Genomic DNA, 15,563 nt, shown 5'->3' on the forward strand with positions numbered 1-15,563 from the left:
GATAGAAGATTGAAAGAATAGAAAGCAACATGCCCCCCAAATGCATCTTGCTTTATTTATTTTTTTTTCTCTTGTTGCTGTTTATACTTGAGGTTAGTTTTGTGCCTTATTTTAGGAGTAAAGTCTTTATTAAGTTCTATACATGTCTTTTTTTCAGTTATGCTGTGTAGAAGTAGAAGTCAGAGCTGGCTATCGGTATTTATGCATGATGCCATCATTTCAGAAGTCCTGTAGCTATAGCACAATCCTTACTCTGGATAGTTTCCACTGGGATTTCAAATGGCAAAAGAAAGGTTCACAAGCAGTTTTCTGTCTAGAACTTTGGACAGAGAATTCACCCTGGTTTCTAGATTTTTCAGAAAAGAGGGACAGTGTTTCAGGTGTTTATGTAGTTAGGAAAATGGAAAACCAAGTATTTCAACCTTGGCTGCATACAATGCTTACTGCCAAATCATTGGATGTCAGGTTTTAGTTGAACCCTTCTGTGGCACCTTGTGACTGAACTTTATAGGCATCAGTGAAGCTCTGAGCAGCACTTTTGTTACCAATGGTCTTGAGCCCTCCTTGCTCTGCCAGTGTAATTAAGCACACTCTATGCAAGCCTGACCTGATAGAAAACCCTATGGCTGTGATGCTGTAACCCAAACCAGAGTTTGTCAAGCTCAGTTTATGTTGTGCTAGAGCAATGGCCTCGCTGACTGTGGCTCGCTGCAGAGTAACAGCCTACAACCAAGATTAATTTCCACATCCACCAAAAAGAGATTTCAATACCACTTGGAGTTTTTCTTTGCTTTAAATTGCCACCAGAGATTCATTTATTTTAATGCTTCTTTCTAAGGGAAATTTTCAGTGTCCTGTTTTTGAACACGGGTACCTGCACTGTCTGCCTGGTGGTGCAATTTATGGGCTCCATAATACGCGCTCACACTGCACCATTCACTTAATGCCCTAAACAGGAAAACTAAATACTCTGTTTGAAAATCTGTCTCAGCCTCTCCGAGGATAGATATTCAATAATAATAAAAATTTAAATTCTTTTTAAAAATTAAAAAATAAAAAAGAACAACCCCCCCCCAAAAAAACCCTAACATGGAGGACTTTGGGAGGCTTTCGAAAGACTATGTTATGCTAACAGTAATAAAGCAGCCTGAAAGCAGGGCAGTGTCTGCCTCTGCAAAGCAGCCACATTTCTTTGCTTTGGAAACATGTTTTAGAGCTCAGGCAGTTTTTAAAATACATTTATAGTCCCCCATTGCCCGGGGCAGGCCTGCTGCAGCCCCACTCTCGGGTCTCTTGTTTCTGTCTATTGCTGCAGGGAAGCTTCCTTCCAGCTTTGTGCCTGGGGCTGCTGCTCGTTGCAAGGGGTGTTGAAGACTGCAAGTTCAAGGATAGCCTCACCATCCCCTGGGGCAGAAGCACAGAGGTGGCAGCAGGCACCTACCAGTCATTAATGCACAAATCTGTTGCTGAAGAAGGGAAGTGAGGAACAACTCCTGAAGTTAGAAGCACAGAGGTGATTTTAAGTAGGTAAACTGCCAGAGCTGGTGATGTGCCAGAATGGGATTTGGCCAGGACAACATTGCCAACACCTGCATGATACAAGAAAGTCTGGAGGATCAATGACTGAGCACTCAGAGCTTCCCACCTCCTGTGTCACCTCAAAGCTTCCCCCTTCATCAGTGCGGCACCAACATGCAACATCTGCTCTGCAGTTGATACCAGAATCATTATCATTATGAACTGGCTCAGCCCCAAAACCACAACCTAATGAACCCCCAGCCCCACAGAGTGCAAAGGCTCTCGGTGCTCAGCTCCCAGCTCCCAGCACCCTCCCTATCCAGGGGTGGTGGCCACTAAACTCCCCTGCACACTGCCAGGCAGTGATCAAGCCAGGCTGGTTACTATAACATGTGGCCTCCAACAAGAACTTCTGCAAAAAAAAGAGTGAGCTGACCACAGGCAGATTGCTTTCTAGCTGTGTTATTGGTGAATGCTGTAATTCCAAGCCAAGTGTGCTAGAATGTTGTTGTTTTTTTTTCACAAGAAACCTGTACATGGAGAAGAGAAAAATTTGAGGAGAATTTAGCAACTGTCTGAAGCTGGCAAATAATTTCAGCTTTAGAAAATAGCTAAAATAGTTTAAACTTGGGGGGGAAGGGGAAAAGAGAAATTCTGAAAAGCAATTATTTGCACAGCTTTCCTCTAAAAAGCTTATATTATACTGCCTACTACCAGCTGGCCTGAGCTTTAGGTTGCCTAATATTTTCCGTTATAAAAGATTTTTTTTCAACGTTTTTATTATTTTAGAAGCTCTAACACCTCCATTGTTTGCAGCAGACCCTTATAATTTGGCAGGGACAAAGCCCTTGGGCTAGAGAAGTGCCTTTTCTTTCATCCATGAAATTCCAGTCAGGTTTGGCTGGATGAAAAAAAGAAGAAAAAAAGGGAAAAAAAAAAAAGGAAAAGAAAAAAAAAAGGAGAAAAAAAGGAGAGAAAAAAAAACCTGTTAAAAATCACCATTTCCCTTCTCTTTCTTATGTGCCTCAAGAAAATATGCTGGCAGGCAGCCAGCATAGCAAGTGAATGTGAACGTTCTCATTAAATTGAGCCCAGGTTGTCACCAAAGCAGCCATCCAGGCTCTGCTGGGAATGTCTGGGGGCTTTCAGGGCAGCTGCAGCAGCACCAGGAGAGTTGTTGCAGACTGAACACCACCCAGATGAGTTTCCCCACATAAGAAGAAGACAAAGGGGAAGCAGCTCCTCCTGTTACTCCTGTCACTGATTTGAAAGTCCTGGCAACCTGGCACCCATACCCTGGGGCTCCTGCCCCTAATTCTTGGGCTGTGAAGAGTAGAGCCAGGAGCAGGGCTAAGTTCTCACCCAGCCAGCTATGAAATAGTAACACTAAGCAATGCTCCTCTTTCTCCAGCACCTTGGTCTTCTCAGGAGCAGCAGTCTTACCCTGCTCTCCCCTAAGAGAACTAAACCTGCAGGCTTAATTGTGCCAACCTGTTTCGTGATGTTGAACAGAGAATGGGTTGGGTGGTTGTTGGGGGGGGGGGGAGAGGGTGGTTTGCAGCACTGAAGAGGGGAGAGTTGTCTTGGAAAAGTTACTGGCCTGCAGATAGGAATAGGAGCAGCCCAGAAGAGTATGCAGGAAGAGGCAAGAGCCCAGGAGCCAGACTTATTTGGGAGGGAGCTTCCCAGCAGTGGTCAGGAAATAGAAACGGGACCATGTGTACAGAAATGAGCCCAGAGAGCTAGTAGGGGTGGAACAGGAAATGGGAAAATTTGGACAACATCATGTGGGAGAACTAGTGAAGGCCTGGGAGATCTTAATTAGCCAATATAATCCACTCCTGGCAGTGAACCTTGTATTATGAAAGTCAGCATTGAGTGGAATGTATCAAGATGAGCACAGCATCAAGTATGACTCCCCTTGAATGTAGCAAGATGAAGCTAAAAGGACCACAGAAATATATCATTTGGTGGTTCCCCCAGACCAGTTTTTGGCCTTCACAAGTGACACTGGAAAGTATGGCACAGAGCAGCTCTGCAGCCAGCACATTCCTGCCATATGTGAAAAGCCTAGTTCAGTCCTAAATAGCAAGAAAGTGGTTTATGCCTCTGAATATCAAGTCTTTCAGATCTTCAAATAGTAACTGAAAATTGGATTGAAAAATAAACACCATAGTACACCACACAGAAAAAGTTTAGCTTGACTGTACAGATCTCTTCATTCTCACAGGTGTGAGGATAAGCGAGGTGCCTTCACAGGGGGAGGTGTTTATCCATGAGAAATCTGGCCATTTAAGAAGTTTGGTTATTGCCTGTAAACAATAGAGAACAGACGCCTTAGTGCTGTCCTCTGGCCCATGCTTCTTTGGCCATGTGTGCAAGGCTCAGGTATGGCCTGACGTTTTTCTCCTCTCGGGTGAAGTTTTGATGCCCTTTTAGAAATAAAATTTCACTTTCATATCTGAATTCAGAGTCAAATTTGTGCCTCTCAAGGGAAAGTGGCAGTTCAAAGATGGGTCTTGGTACTGATTCCAATTTAAATAGAAAAGATAGTGTATTTTCCTCCTTAGCTGGATCTCATACTAATTAGTATATTTCCTGGAATGCTGCTGATAAGGCCTACAACAACTTTGGCAGTAAAAACTATCAAAGCAAGCATCAGCACTTCTTGAGTACAGCATACAGCTATGAGTACCTGAAGACCTTTTCTTTGGATTGCAGGAATGGGATGACTTGTCAGGAATGAGTAAATTGGAATCAAATATGTCTAGAATTCAGACCATTTAAAGACAGAATAATCAAAACCATCAAAGCTTGTTGCATAATGTTTTGAGACAAGTGGTCCAGCAAATTATATTCTAATATCATCTTAACCACAAGGGCTGCTCAGATGTGTTTCTTGAAGACATTTAAGTTAGCAAAGAGTACTCATCATTAATCTTTTATAATGGCTTTTGGGAGCCACAGTTCATTTAAACATTTTACATTTTTATTACTTATGTATGCAGGGCAGCAATTAAAGCTGTCATGGTCATATAATGAAGACTAATGAAAGCAAGATGAAGGCAGGTTTTCATTTTCTGTCAACCTGAATATTCATCTGCTTCTGCCATCTCCCTGCCACCCCACCCCCCTCGCTCCCAAATATTTTTTTTCTTTGCTTGAAAGCCAGCTTCCCAGTCCCTAGGCATTTAACTAAACACCTTCACAACTGTCCAGGATGAACTATGAAAATTAAGTGGTCTTTTCTTTTCTTACATTGAAGAAGCATATATCCTGGTAATCAGACAAATACAGTAAAAGGCTCAGTCTTTCTCAATGCAAGTAAATGTGAGTGATGCAATAACAACATCTTTATGGTATGTTTTCTTGGCCACTGTGAAGTAATAGTTTTGGAGGGGAGACAGGGATTAGTCACCTCACAATTAGTCATTCCCAGTGTAGTATAATGCTTGTATTTCATCCGTACTTCAGAAATGTGGTTCCGAAACCATAGGTCCTGGTTTCAAGTACTTTCTGCTTTCTCCCTCCTTTAACTGGGAAGAGCTCATAGGGGAAAAAAAATAAATCTTCACTCTGTGTGCTTCTGCACATATGTGTGCCTCTATTTCATTTTTGTGCACACTTTGATTTCCCTTCCTCAGGACCCGTGACCAACACCCCAGTTTGGGAAGTGCCTGCTGTCCACAGCTGCCCACTGGCTTCACTTCTACTGCTGGCAGAGCCATTGCCCTAGCCCATCAGCCCAGTTAAGTATCCCACTGCTGGTGCTTCAAAGAAAAGGGTCAAACACGTTGGGCAAATCCTCCCTCACATGTGTGTCCTGTAGCCTGGCAGCCCAAAAGGGCCAAGTACTTGGTAGTGGAAGGGTGCAGAGGGTCTCAGGGCTGCTGCAGCTGAGTGCCTGGAAGGAGCTGTCTGGGGTGTGAGCCTTGAGCCGGGGTACCAGGAGACACTTCCTTCCCAATGGTGATTTACTGCTTTGGGAAGAAGAAAGGAGAGAGATAGCTGAACTAGAAGTCTCCTTTCATAACAGTAAGAAATTTTGCAAATTGGTTCCCTTTAACTGGAATTCTTCTGAGTCAAGAAGGCAATGCAGATGTTTAAAAGTCTTAATCATAAATATCAGGGGAATGGGAGCTTAATGGCAGAGCTCCCAATGAGTAACAGCTTAATGCTTGGCCTCAAATATTTCAGCTGGTAAGACATTGCATATTTGACTGATCTATACATGGCAGCTCTACAATTGTCTTAACCATTTCATCTCTTGAGTGAGTAGTTGCAATCTAGCCTACATGCCACAGGAATTGTGCAATGCAGCAGGGTTTGCACTAAGGACACCATCACTGCTACAAGAACCTAGAATGGACCTAGCACTCACCTTATAAGATGGCTTGTTTCACTGAATGTCCCAACCACAGCAAAAACCTGGATATTCTTTTCAGCCAGTCTTCCTCCCAGCTCCTTGATATATCTCTATTGCCAAACTCATGTCTCCTGAATGTATTCCATGCATACCAAAGCCTGCTTGAAATCTGGCAAGAGTTCTGCTAGTGCTGGTATAAATAGAGTTAATATCTTCTTGTCTCAGACACATTGTTGTCATTATTACTTACCAGCCCAAACTCCAAACACAAAAATCAAATCTGGCCACAGAAACACAGAGCAACTCATGGGCCAAACTGATTTGACTTAAAACAGCATTGAAACCGATGAAATACTGTGTTTCATTTGGAAAAACAGCAGCTGTGTCTGCACAGTAACTACTGTGCTTCTCCAGAGGTCTTTCCCACAGGCAGGGCCAAACTCAACCAAATGTAGCTCTGAGTTAGAAGGTAAAGGTCCCATGAAATTTTTGAATCAAACTGTTTGAAGATGTAAATAGGGTTACTTGATTTGAAGTCAGCCAAAAGCAGTATGTGCTGCACCAGCTATGGGAATTCAGCCTAATGCCTCTGTGGATGGCAGTCAAGGACAGAGTAGGAAAACACCAGCCCAGAGGACAACAGCTTTGCTCCTTTAACCCTTTCCTCCCTGGCTATAAGGAGATGCCAAGGTCTGTACTTTGCAAAACAGCAATCACCATAATTTGTAAAATGTCAGCACTGAAGTGCAAGGAATTCTGCTTCTCCCCCACCTCAATGTGTGGTAGCCATACACAGCTGGCATCTGCCCACCTCTTATGGGCCTCTTCTACCAACTGAGTGCAAATGTCCTAAAATTACAAACTAAACCGTTTGCTGGTATACTGGAGAGTCCTGTTTGGTGCATGGTCGTCTTTTCTCCAGTGATGGGTTTAAAAGGTAACCTGAAAAAAAACTCTCTAAGCAGACCTAGCAGACCTGGCAGGGAGCTTGGTTGTGTGGTGCTGTCCCTGGAAGTGAAGTCCCCTAGAGCAAGTGCTATTCAGAGTTGTTCTCTGTGACATCTATACAAATGGTACCATCATTACAGAGAGCACTTTGATGCCACTGCAAGGGAAACAGCATCTAATGTGATTGTTATCGTAAATGTGTTTTAAATTTTAAATCCTGATGGTTTCTCTGATAATGGGATAATAAAAATGGTCTGTAGATCCCAAAGGTAAAGTTTAATTTCTTTTTGCTTCCCTGGTGGGTTTTGTGCCTCAGAAGGAAGGAGAGAAGCCAGTTTTCTGTTGACACTCATTTCCCTTTACTCAACAGGGTGTTCCTGGCACACCTATGTTCCTGAAGCTGAACACTGCTCCAGCTGTCACAGAGTCAAAAATCAGGCATATCCTTGAGGCAGCTCTGATTCTTTTACAAAAGAATGATGCAGGGAAGAAAATCTAGGCAGATGCAACTAGCAAAATCAGAACTGCAGCTCAGCTTCATCTCTGGCTTTCTTCATGCAGGGCTCAGCACAAACAAAGCAGCCTCCCATGAGCCTTGGACTCCTTACAGACTGACAGGAGGAAGATCACTACAAGCACCAGGTATTTCTGTTAGCGGGTAGCCTGGCAAATCCTCTTTCCTTGCCAGCAACACCTCCTGTTGGAAGGCTTACTTGGCAGGCTCCAGGCAGACTCTCTCAGTTTTGCAAGATTCACCAAAGCAGGGGTTATCCCCACTGCCTCTCAGGAGAGTCTGAGGAGCCAGTTGTGGCCATTCAGTATGAGGGAATGAAGTGACCAAAAAAAGGGAACTGCTTGAAAAAGAGCTGCCTCTTCATTATGCCAAGCAATATGGAAATAATTTCAGAATAGGGTGTGTTTTACTTTTTTTTTTTTTTTTCATAATCTCACTATATATTAAGTCTGGGTTTTGCTTTCCATTTAATTTTTTTCACAGTCTTACTGTATGTTACAAGAATGGAGAGTCAGCACTGTACTGTGTAAAGAGAGAGAGCAGGGAGCAGAAGAAAGGATGCAAAAAACCTGGGAGAAGCAGCCAGTTCAAGCTGGCCACTCGATGGAACCTGGAAGGATTCAGGCTTGAAGGAATCTCAGGAGGCCTCTAGCCCAATCTCCTGTTCCCACCAGATCAGCCCTGAGATGGAACTTACATTAACTTCTGGATTACCACAACCCAGAACAGAGAGATGCAGGCTACCTACCACAAAGCTGCATCATGGGGAATAACTCATGGCATAGAAGATCAACCCACCAGCATGCCAGTGGGCATGGGGACCTACCATTTCCTTCCTGGATTTTCTCAGGGCTGGCATGCTCTGTGTTAAGAGGATTTAATTCAACCAACCAGTTTTTGAGTAGTGCAGTGGAAGAGGATTTGCTCCCCCACACCAAGAACAGATGCTGATGATGAGCTGTGCTCCCTCTCACCTCATTCATGGCCATGCCCTCAGAAAAGGACCCAGCCAAGGTGGTGAAAGCTCCCATCAGCACTCTTCCTTCAGGCAGGAATAAAAGCACTGAGGCTTGTGCAGCCAGCAACATCCTTGGCGTGCATCTCTAATGATGACCAGTTCTTCTTTACACTACACCCAGCTGGTTGTAAATGTTAGCACTGTATGCATATCGTTTTACCTTCTACTTATTGCTGCCTCCTCTCCCTTTTCATGTGTGAGCAAACAGAGGCACTTAAGCCCCAGGTGACTTGCCAGAGACAGTCTATCTCAATAGAAATACAGGGCCCCTACCATGCAGCTTTCTTCACACTCTCAGGCCATTCTGCTGTAAGTACAACCCTGCATAGAGAGCATCACAGAGATGGGAGCCAACATGGAAGTCATTCTAGTGGCAGTGCACAGGCTGGAACACGTGGTCCCACATCTTGCCTCTGCCTGTCCTGAGCTTGGCCTGAGTCGATGTGCCCTTTGCCAGCAGCTGCCAGAAGCCACTGGACTGGAGCAGTCACCTCAGGTTATTGCTGCAATACACTGAACTTTGCTTTAGAGTTTGTTTGGAAAGGGTGGGAAATGGCCAGACAGAAAAAATACAGAGGCAAAAACCCTAGAAAAATAAACTTCAGACAATATCTCATTGATAGAGTGTCTGGGGCTGGCACTGTAATTCAGGCAACACGTAGAAGAGGGAGGAAAGCCCTGGCCCTTGGAGTAGCCTGTTATTTTCACAGGTCCTGCTTGTTTCCCCACTCCCAGAGCTGGCAAGGTGCTTGCAGAAGGGCCAAGAGGGCATTTTTGCTCCTGCTGCTTTGCCTGCTCTCTCATTACAGTCAGATCATACTGCCCCCCTGCCAGCTGCTGAGGTGCTGCTGAGGGGGCTGGGGAAAATGCTGCAAGCACATCCATGTCCAGAACTTTAGCCAAAGGGCTGGGCCGGCAGTCGTATAACTGGCTCCTGCACTGGTTGAGTCACTCCACTGCTTATTTCTTTTTGTTGCTTTAGCTAAATCAGGCGATCTGCCCTGCCCTCACAGGGCTACTTGGAAGCTGCCTGATCCATGCAGCCTGTGAGAAGCTTTGCTTGCTCTTAGGCTGGAGCTGCTGCAGTCCAGAAAAGAGGCGAAGCACACATGAGAACAACTGCAGCCTTCTATATCCATCACATAAAACTCAGAGTCCCTGGTCTGCCTCTCTATCAATTATTAGCTTGATGCTAAAAGAAGAAAATAGATTTCATAAGTGTGTTTCAGTTCCACACACCAGACAGATAGTCTGGCTAAATGATTTATGGGTGTAAGTTACTGCGTTTGTATGTGTATATGCGCATATGGTTCAAATCCCATAAAGCAGAGTCCTGCCTGTGTGTGTTGAGTGTTTATTTAATGCTTTATATGATCCATCATTCCTTTTTCGTGTGTGTCTGTCTGGTTTTCTTGGGCAGCACCAGTTAAATTTCTTTCAGGGTTGTTTTTTGTTGTTTTTTTTTTGTGTTCTTTTTTTTCACATGAATTGTGCAGTGGCAGCCAAGAGTGTCTGCCAACTCTGCTGTCCCAAAAATAAAAGTTGAACACTCTTCCCTAGAAACAGTTATCTCCCCAGAGTAGTCTTGGTCAGACACACCCACAACCATCCTTTTCTTGAAACTGAGGCCAAATTTAATAATGCACTTGGCTGCTGTAATTTCTGACTTAAAATGTCAAAGATTGAAAGATGTTTTTTTAATAATGGAGAAGATTTAAGTGATACCAGGACACAGCACTTACTATAATTAGTGTGTACAAAGGAGCAGACTACTGTCCTCCACACTGGTAGCTGGGATCAGCATTGCAGAAGCCAAGAACAAGGTGGAAGCAATGACAAGAGAATCACCCCACTTTCTCTCCAAGTTAAAATTCCTCTTTTCTCTCATCTGTGGATGAGAGGCTGATACAATCCGCTAATTTCCTTGAAGTTTTAATTTCAATTTTTGAGATATGAGACTCTTCCTCTTTCCATGTCCCTACTTTACTCAGAGAAAGTAAACAAACATTTATTTCGTTCTGATAAGAGCCACAAATAGAGCCCGAGGAGGGAAAGCTGTTAGGCTGTGAAGCCAGTTCATACCCCTGCTTAGTAGAGTAACAGGGAGGAGCTGGTAAGAGTCATGCAGCACATGTCATCCGCTGATAAGTTTTACTTGTCCTGTGCAAGTTATTTTATAAGTCACTTGGCAGAAAAATAGCTATTCAGTGTTGCTGCCATAGGTGTTTCGGAAGCAGTGCTTTTAGTAACATGTGGCACCAGCCCATGAAAATAGCCAGTTCTGATAGGAAAACATAACTTAGAAAACTAATGGATAATCTGTTTTTCGAATCCTCCTAATTTCCTCCTGTAGAATACCAAGACAGCAAGTAAAGTTCTTTTAAAAGCTGTTTTAAAGTAAGTCATAAATGAAAAGCTGCTTTTACCACTGCTGTTGTGAAGAGCCATGACAAAATATATCCCTCCTTGACTTGTGGAACCCCTACATCCATTTCTCTCAGTTTAGGTTTAGAAGTTTCAAGCTCCCGTAACTAAAGACTCAGGCTATGCTAAACAGATGATTTTAATTTTTCTCTCCATGAGTTCAAGCAGTTGTAGCTGGCTGGGTATTTTTAAGCTTCCAGGGCTGAATAGTTCTCACTCACAGTAGTTACTCCATGTGGTCAGTGCTGCAAGAAGTTTGAAACCAGGAGTCAGATGGAAAAGGGCTTATGCAATAACTGAAGAACATTTTGGTTCTCAGTGTCCAGGTAATTGCCAGATGGGTGAGACCACTGAATATAAAAGTCATTGGTAGCAGAGATTTGTAAGACTAAGTGCCTAAAGAAGGTCTTGTGACCCTTCAGGGTGGGTGTCTGGTGGGATTGTTTGTTCATTGTCTTTGCAGAAAAAAGGAGGTGTGTGTTTAAACCTCTGGGGACAGCAGTTAGTTTGCCTCAGTTTCAGGGTCTTTTCTGAACCTTTTTATCCACTTTCAATGTTAGAACAAAGCTCCAGATCAAAGGGATGTCTTTTGATACCTGACAAAGCCATACTTTTATCACTGTAAGGGCCACTTTAGCTCTTGTGAGTGTGCAAGGTTAAAATTAAGTGCATTGGATTGTTATTACGTTTTTTGGAAACAGGTGGATACCAAGTTAGTCTTGGCACACTTAGAAACCTGAATAAATTAATTTTCTCAGACTTAGGAGTCGCACTTATTTTGCATAAGTCGTAGTTTAGATTCAAGGACCTTCCTCCTAGTGATCTGTTTCAGCCATATGGGACATATTTTATTCTTATCAGTTTCAATGTTTTAATGAACTTTTGACTCATAGCAATGATCTTAATTAAAAAAATAAATAAATTAAGAGGCAAACATTAGAGCAATCTAATCCTGGATTATCCAACTCATTCTTGAGCTGTGCTTCAGAAACTCAGTGGGTGCTTTCTGCTAATCAAACAAATCTGAGTCATAAGATCTTCTACTCACTCTTGCTGCTTTTTCTTTCTGGCATCCCTAATGTAAACATGAGAACACCTAAGTAACAGCAGGAGGTAAATCCTTGGATAAGACATTGCAGTAGAACTGGAATATCAAAAGAAAATGTCTTTCTATGAAGAATTCTAGTTTGGTATGTGATCCTTGTGCCTCTTAGATCAGCATGAATCAAGAGAAGAGGCTTTTAACATCCTAATGTTGTATGCTATTGCGCAGAACTTCATGGGGATAAAAAAATCTTCACACGTTATCTCTTTATTTGGATCTATAACGTATCTGGGAGTTGCTGCTTCCTTTCAATGGGTTTCTAGGAAGTAGCAGGAATAGAGCTTACCAAAGCTTAAGTTATCTTTGTCCCTTTAGGGACCCAGTATGAATTTTATAAAAGGAGGGAAGGTTAGTTTCTGTTTGTTTTCAAGAGAGAAAGGAAATTAAAGAATTCAAAGAAAACCTAGGTGAGACTTGAATCTACCTGTTACATGCAAGTGAAATATCAAGGGCTGCTGACCAGACTAAACCTGCTCTCCCTATCAAACAGGTCTCCACAGTTCAAGATGGGTATTGTGGTGGAGACCACAAGTGCCATGTTACATACAGACTGGGAAGTAAGTCAATTATACTTTGAGAGTTTCACAATGGCAAAGAATGGAAACCAATATACTGGCCAAGCAACCAGGCAACAATGGGTTAGAATATAAACATGTAGGGTGAGTATGTATGAGGCAGGCAGCCAACAAAGAGGAAGGAAGAAGCTAAAATAAGCCAATGAATGAAGAGGCAGGAAATACTTAGTAGTGAAAGAGATAATGTGACTTACAGGGAAATAAGAGGAAAGAGTTACAAGGTTAAATCTATAAAGTAATACAGAGGTTATTTAGGAGAAAAATTTCTGATAACTTGTCATAAATAAAGAACAGAACTAAGTACAGGGGAAGTGACATAAAAGTACTGGCAAATAACTGGCAGTGGTACCTTGCACCCAAAAAGATGAGTCAACCCTTCTTGAACTCTGGCTTATCTTGAGCAATCACCTTGATGCTTTATGCCTTTTTCTTACCTGGCATGCAAAATGCATGCAGTGTTTCCAGTCTTTTGAGCATTTCTTTGCTGCCTCAAATCTAAATCCCCTTTTGTCTCTCCTTTTTATAGGTCTATGCTCCATACTCTAGTTTAAAGTTCTGTCAAGGAGGGCTGATGGAGATGTTTGATTTGTGTTCAGGTGATGCTCACATAGAGATAGACAGAAACAGCTATCCCAGCCTTAGTGAAGTTGAAAGGAGTTTTAAAAAGCAGATGAGATTAACTGAAGTATCTCTTCTTGGGCTGTGAAGAAGAAATAGCAGGTCCTTGTCTGTAAGCCCCTGGCATACCTCTGGTCCTGCAGTTTCCATCCATATGGATGCTATGAGGTTGTGGAACCATCCTGTAGGTGGAATTCAGGCAGATCAGAGAGAAAAAGGGTCACCTGAAAGGCCCATTTTTACAGGTTAGTAAATAAGGTAATGAGCTTCTACAGTGGAATAGAGCCACAATTCTAGGCAAAATTGCTTGTTATAAAGCCATATTTTTGGACAACTCAATAGAAGAAACAGCTGTGTCTACACAGAATCCTATTATTTTAGCATAAGGCAATTCATGCAAATATGGGAGAGGTGTCTCTGTATGAATGACCTCCCCCCTCTTTCTGCATTCCCTCACATTGACTCAAGTTCCAGATTTAAATAAATTTGAACTCATAAAATCTTTAAATGGTTGGGATCTGCATGTTGAATTTGTAACAGCTAGAAATGAAGCAAGTTCCACATTGTTTAAATTTTTTTGGATGTGGCTTTTTTGGACTGCTCTGAAATAAAAGTTTGGGGAAATACCAGAAAATCATCCATCTGAGAAAAATACTAATCCTGCAAAGAGGAACATACATTATGACAGTAAAAAATAGGGGATGAAGATGCTTAAAGACAGCTTCCATATTTAAAATTAGAAATAAGGAAGTGGAAAAGGAAAAATTAAAAAAAAATTTACTTTGCTTTGCTCATCACAGTACTGTGGCTTCAGTACAGTGCCTGACTTTGCTCTCATTTACCTGGAGAAATTTAGTGTGACCAAGGTGTAAAAGTGGTAGGATCAGAATAAGATCTGTACAGTTCTCTCACATGTTCACATCTCACAAAGTGTTTGGCATGGGACTGGCAGTGTGTTCAGTCTAGATTCTCTCTCTTAAATTGAAATGAAGACCCAAAATTAGAAGAATGGGGCTTTGGGAGCTGCTACAAATCTTTTGCTTCCTGAATGCCAGGGGATAGGAGAAATCCCTGCCCTGGCTGCACAGGATACAGAAGGCCTGACATGAATCTAAGTAGCCTGGGCAGGAAGAGCAACGAAGATGCCCTGGGCCTGGAAGAGAATCACAGGCCAACAGGAAGGCGTGTTTACAGGTAGATTAAAGCCCTGCCAGTAAGGCTGCTTTGAAGGGGGAACATCTCAAATCCCTCTATGCAAATGCACAAAGCATGGGGAATAAGCAAGAGGAGTTACATGTCTGCATGCCTTAAGGGTGTTATTGGTAGCACTGAGACGTGGTGAGACAGCTCCTATGACTGGAGTGTGGGGATGGGTGGGTATAAACTGTTTAGAAAGAGAAGGAAAGGCAAAAGAGGAGGAGTCTCTTGTGTCAGTCTCTGCATCATGGATCAGCTGGGGTCCATGGAGCTCCTCCTGGGAATGGATGAGGAGCTTACAGAGACCCTATGGGTCTAGATTGAAGGTAAGTCAAGGGGAAGAGATCATAGTATGGGTCTGCTACAGAGCACCCAACCAGGATGATCGTGATAAGGCCCTCTTTAGGCAGATAGAAGATGCTTCACACTCACAAGCCATGATCTTCATGGGGGACTTTAATCATCCTGACATCTGCTGGAGGGAGAACACAGCAAAGCACCAGCACTCCAGGAAGTTCCCGGAGTGCACTGATGACAAATTCCTCCTCCAAATGGTAGAGGAAATAAACAGACAAGGCACTTTGCTAGACCTTGTTCTCACCAACAGAGACAACCTGGTGAGTAATGTAAAAGTTAGTAGGATCTAGGTGCAGTGCCTATGACACTGTGGAATTAAAGATCCTTAGGGTAGCGAGGAAAGTGCAAAGTAAGCTGATGGCACTTGGTTTTAAAAGGGCAGACTTCAGTCTCTTCATGGATCTACTTGGTAGGGTAGAATGGGATAAAGACCTAGGTTGGAAAGGAGCCCAGAAAAGGTGGTCTATATTCAAGGATCACCTTCTGCGGGTGACCAGGACCAATGTGTCCCAGTGAAGAGGAATGCAGGCAGGAGTGTCAGGAGGCCAGTGTGGATGAGCAAGGAACTCCTGGGCACATTTAGGCATAAAAACAAAGTTTACAGAAGATGGAAGCAAGAACAGATGCCCTTTAAGAAGTATAGAGAAGAAGTCAGAGAAGCAAGAGATCAGGTTAAGAAAGAAAAAACACAGAGAGAATTGAATCTGGCAAGGGGAGTTAAGGACAATAGGAAAATTACCATAGGTATGTCAGGGATAAGAGGAAGACTAGGGAAAATGTGGGCCCACTCCAGAAGGAAAAAGGAGAGCTGGTGACCCAAGATGTAGAGAAGGTTGAGGTACTCAGTGACAACTTTGCCTCTGTATTCACTGGCAAGGACTCTGATCACAGCCTCCATGTTACAGAAGCCAAAGGCAGGGACT

This window comes from Calypte anna, chromosome 2 (genome assembly GCF_003957555.1).
Source record: "Calypte anna isolate BGI_N300 chromosome 2, bCalAnn1_v1.p, whole genome shotgun sequence".
NCBI lineage: Eukaryota > Metazoa > Chordata > Aves > Apodiformes > Trochilidae > Calypte > Calypte anna.